The sequence below is a fragment of the Trichechus manatus genome, unplaced genomic scaffold (genome assembly GCF_000243295.1).
Source record: "Trichechus manatus latirostris isolate Lorelei unplaced genomic scaffold, TriManLat1.0 scaffold00191, whole genome shotgun sequence".
In the NCBI taxonomy this organism is placed as follows: domain Eukaryota; kingdom Metazoa; phylum Chordata; class Mammalia; order Sirenia; family Trichechidae; genus Trichechus; species Trichechus manatus.
In genome coordinates this window covers 2,936,052-2,941,238 of record NW_004444127.1, presented here as the reverse complement: position 1 = coordinate 2,941,238, position 5,187 = coordinate 2,936,052, and the positions used below count along the sequence as shown (strand labels likewise).

The following is a 5,187-nucleotide window of genomic DNA, read 5'->3' as shown; positions in this document are numbered from 1 at the left end:
ACTGTAGATTGCAAGTTCCTTGGAGTTAAGGACCTGACCTTTTTTCATAGAAACATGAAGGCAGTGCTCAACAAGAACTTTAGAGATCATATTAACCGAGCTTCTCATTTTTAAAATAACAGCCGTATTGAGCATTTGCAGAATGAGTTACAGTTCATAAACGTCTTTCCCAGACATTTTTGATTAGTTATATTAAATCCTCACACTAAGCTTGTAAGGGAAACATCGTACTATTGATGTTTTTCATTTCAGATTAGGAAACTAAGCTCCAGGAAGATTTATTAACTGAGTAAAGTGATTTACTCAGTAGTAGTCCAAGACCAGAATCCACCGTCCTTGCCCCATTCCACTACATCCCAGCTGCCTCTTGTTTCCCTCACAGCACTTAGCTGCACAATCAATATTGGGTGAACGAAATGATTGAAAAAAAAGCCAGGGCTAGACAGCAGCTTAAACATCTGAAATTAAATAAAGCAAACGTACTGACAGCCATGGGTACACATCTCTACACACACCTCTCGCCTTTCCTTTCTGTGGGCAGCTTTCGCTCCAGCGACCATCTCCTCCTCCTGGGAGCATCCTCACCCCAGCAGGCAGGGCACAGTCCCGAGGGAAACACGACGGAGCGCGGCCCCTTTAAGGCTGCGGGCGGCGCGTGCCCACAGTGCTTTCAAATGGACCAATAGAAGGGCGACGGGCAGTCATTCGAGGGCCAATAGACAGCGAGGACACTGCGGGGTGTGCGGCGGCCCAAGCGGTTTTAAACGGCTTAGAGGAGGCCCCCGGTTCTGACCCGGCTGAGGTGAGTGGACTGTGGTTCTGACCCATCCGCACAGGCCCGCAGATCCCGGCGTCTCGCGCGCGGAAGAGCCCCGAACCCAGGTCGGAGGAACTCTCTGGGCGCGCGCCTCCCATGCCCCACGAACCCAGCAGGGCTGAGGCGGCGAAGCGGGGCGGAGGCCCGGGGACTCGCAGCTGGGTGTGTGCGTGGGGCGCCGCGCGTGTGTGCAACCGAGGCCGAGGCTGGGATCCCGGTGACCGGAGGGGCGCCGGCGGCAGCGTCCGGGAGGCGCGAGCGGCGCAGGGCCGCGCCTAGCGGCTGGGGTGTTCCGGGGTTGGGGCGGGGGCCCTGCGAGCCGGCCCTGAGATTGTGCTCCTCGCATAATTGTCAAATGAATGATTGCGAGCCTGAGAAGGCTGTGGTGGTTGTGAAGGGCCTGTTCGCCTTGGAGCGTGACAAGGGCAGTGGTACCGGGGCCTGACCGCGCACCTGTTTCCCGACCGGCTTGCTGCGGTCATTCACCGCTCTGATGTTACGCCTGAATTTCTCTAAAGCAGGAGGTTCAGCCTTTCAAAAGGTGTCGATAGAGTTTAGGTGTTTTTCCAGTTTTGAAGGGTTTGGGGACCAATACAATAGCCAGCAGCGTAGGCCAAGCAGGCCTTGCTACTTCAGGGTGGGGGCTAGGTAAACCGGACTCTTAACTTTTTAGCTCTTAACCACTCACCGGCCGTTGAGATAGTTACCCTGCAACCGTGGTAATTGTCAGGAAGGATTTAAGTGCATCCCGTTTTGTTTCTAGGATAGAAAATAATGAAAGTAGTGTTGCCAGAGTGTCCACTTTGTGTTACAAAATATACGTATTCTTGTTGATGAATCTTAACAGTGTGTTTTTCGTTCAGCATCGCTACAGGGTGAAGTGGTTTTTGCAGAACTTGCCCCACATTTATGCATGACTCTAATTTAAATCGCAGGGGAACCAAGGCATCAAGTTTTGGCCCAGAAATGCTGCCTGTCTTATTTTATGCATAATTATAGTAATTGAAAACTCATTTTTAGAAAGTTGTGCTCCTGCTTTCTCCATTTTTATTTCTCTGAAAAGTCCTTTTTTGACCTCAAGAATAGCAGCTGCCAATAATTAAGCTAACCGTTTTTTGAAACTTTTATGAAGTCGTAAAATATTTGGGCTTTTCATAAAAGACTGGACAAAATGTAATGTTTTATAAAATTTAATGATATAGAGGAAGGTGAAATCAATTTATTTTGCCAGCATAAATTAAACCTAGTTTGTAAATTTGTGAGAAAAAAATTTTAACACAGGTTTACACGCAGGCAATAGCAAGCAAAGATAGATATGCCATAACAGTAAATTGAATATCTTATACTTTATTCTCTATTTAAAAGTTTTAATCATCAGCATTGAATTATGAACAGTAGTGTGAGGTAATTTCATCATAACTAAAGACTTCTACAACTGACAGCTCAATTTTAGCAGGAGAGTTTTAAATAGTAATAAATTTGAGTGCTTTAATATTATGAACACTGTTCTAGGTTTTGGAAAAGCAGTTAAAAATAATAAGCGTCTTTAATAATGCCTTAGGATAGTGTTAAAAGTTTTGGAATAAGGCCAGACTTTCTTTTTCTCCTTTGGTTTAATGGGATCTCATTCATTTATTCAACAAATACAGACATTGATACCTACTATGTGTGAAACCTAACTGAACTCACTAGCTGCTCCTTGAGAAAGATGTGGCAGTCTGCTCCCCAGCCAAGAAAACCCTGTAGGACAATTCTGCTTTGTCCTATAGGGTCACTGTGAGTTGGAATTGACTCCATGGCACACAACAACAATGTTCTAAACTCTGTTCTAGGTTCTGGGAATACACTGGTGATCCAGAAAAAGACAAAGCCCCCGACCTTAAGGAGTTACAATGTTATCTCCCCAACAATGGTAGCAAATTGTAGTTTTTATAATCCCTGTGGCCCAGCTGTGGTCCTTGAACAAAATAAATTCTCAAATACATTTATTAGCACTAGCTAACATTTATTGAATACCCATTGGGTGCCACATTTTATCTTTTCTAATCTTCACAACGGAGTCCTGGTGGCACAGTGGTTAAGCATTCCACTGTTAACCAAAAATCCACCAGCTACTCCTTGGAAATTCTTGGGGCAGTTCTGTTGTGTCCTATAGGGTCGCCGTAGGGTCAGTATGAGTCAGAATCGACTCAATGGCAATGGGTTTGGTTTTTTGGTTAATCTTCACAACAACATTTTACAAATGAGAAAACTGAGTCTTAGAAAGGTTATGCAACTTGCTCAAGATCAGACAACTAAGTGACAGAACCTGATTTTGAATCCAAGTTAGTCTGTCTACAGGGCCTTTGCTAAGGCTCTTAACCTATAGTTATGCTGAATGAAGTAATTGTCTGATAGGGACAATTCACGCGCAATTTCTGTGTAGAATCCCTCCCTGCCCCCACTTTTTTTTTCCTACTTAGAGACATGATGCAATATGAGTGACAGGCATAGTAGTTTTTAGAGGGAAGACGGGCGCAGTTCAAAGTACAGTGTTAGCAATATGGGAGATGGTAGGGAACTGGAGGGAGAACTTAAAATTGAGGTCTCAATCCAATTATGGTTTATGGATTCCTGGTGGTCAGTGTTGGAGAGGTTTGAGGTTATTAAGGGATTCTGGTATTCTGCTTACTTCTAGAGCTCAGAATATGTTACTTAGTCCTATCAGGGCAGTTGTTGTTTGCTGTCAAGTCAATTCCGACTCATAGGAGCCCTGGTGGCACAGTGGTTATGCGTTCAGCTGCTAACTGAAAGGGCGGTGGTTCATAAACCACAGTGCAGGAGAAAGATGTGGCATTCTGCTTCCATAAAGATTACAGCCTAGGAAACCCTATGGGGTTTCTACTCTGTTCTGTAGAGTTACCATGAATTGGAATCAACTCGATGGCAATGGGTTTTTTGTTTGTTTGTTTATCAGGTCTTCATATACCTCAAATATATTAAGCTTATTCTTTTTGGCCTTTGTGTTTGCTCTTCTCTGCCTGACACTTCCTGCCTCATTGTACCCTTACCTCAAACCTGTCTTTGTATTACAGGCTCCACTCGGGTCTCAACTCATATGTCATCTTAAAGAGGCATTTTCTAAGCTCCCAATTGGTGTAGCCCTCTTACTCACTCTTAACCTCGTTTTTCCTGTTTATTTCGTAGCATTTATTGCTAGATAGGATGTTTGTTGCTTGCTTGTATATTGTCTGAGTTCCTCACCATGAAAGAACGGCACAGATTTTTTTTTCTATCTAGTAACCTCAATGCCACAAATAATGCCTGGAACTAAGTAGGTGCTCAAAAAATATTTCTTGGACAAAATTGGCCAAAATTAGCATAGTGTTCTCTGTAGTGATAAAGACAACTAACAGCTAACCAGTTAGTTGTGTTACTGTCTTTGGATGTGAGCAGTATCTCAACAGACTAAATTCAGAAAATCTTCAACTAAGAAAACTTGGAAAAATGATCGTTTAATATTTGTGGCAGCTAGGTAGGAAGATAAATCTGGCTCCCCCCCGCCCCAACACTTTTTTTGTTCAAATCTACAGAAAAATTGAAAGAATAATATTGGGAACACACATATACTTTTTACTTTGATTCACCAGTTTCAATGTTTTGCCATATTTGCTTTCTCCACATATATGTGGAGAGTGTGTATGTGTACATATGTACTAAGTAAGTTGAAGATAACAGGACAGTTCATCCCTTAAATTCTTTAGCTGTCTTCTAAGAATAAGGACATTCTCCTACCAATGCCCAATACCATTATCACTTGTAAAAAAATTAGCATTCATTCAGTAATACCATCTAAAACATAGTAGTCTGTATTCACATTTCCTCAACTGTTTCCGAAATGTCTTACAGTTTTTTTTTTTTTAATCCAGGAGCCAGTCAAGGTTCACACTATGCATTTGATTCTGTCCTTAGTCTCTTTTAACCTAGAACAGTCCTCCCTTTTTTTTTTTTTTTTTTAATTAATAGACTATTTTTTAGAACAGTTTTAGATGTATAGAAGAACAGCAGGTAGTACAGAGTTCGCATATACTCTCCCCAACACACACAGTTTCCCCAGTTGTTAATGTTTTATGTTAGTAGAGTATATTTATCACAATTAATGAATCAATATTGATACATTATTATTAACTAAAATTTAGAGGTTATTCAGATTTCCTTAGTTTTTACCTAAGTCCTTTTTCTATTCAGGATCCCATCCAGAATACCACATTTCATTTAGTTCTCATGTCTCTCCTTAGGCTCCTCTTGACTGACAGTTTCTCAGATTTTCCTAATTTTTGATGATCTTGACAGTTTTTTTTTTTTTTTAATTTTTATTTTTTATTATTATT

General features: G+C 41.9%; 1 protein-coding gene across 1 annotated transcript in view; it reads left to right on the top strand.

Moving 5' to 3' along the window:
• Positions 1-714: 714 nt before the first annotated feature.
• Positions 715-5,187, top strand: part of CKAP5 (cytoskeleton associated protein 5) — a 93,705-nt gene continuing 89,232 nt past the window's right edge. Inside the window, exon 1 of the mRNA XM_004387677.1 lies at positions 715-802. The gene's annotated coding sequence lies outside the window, so the exon portion shown is untranslated. The remainder of the gene's footprint in view (positions 803-5,187) is intronic.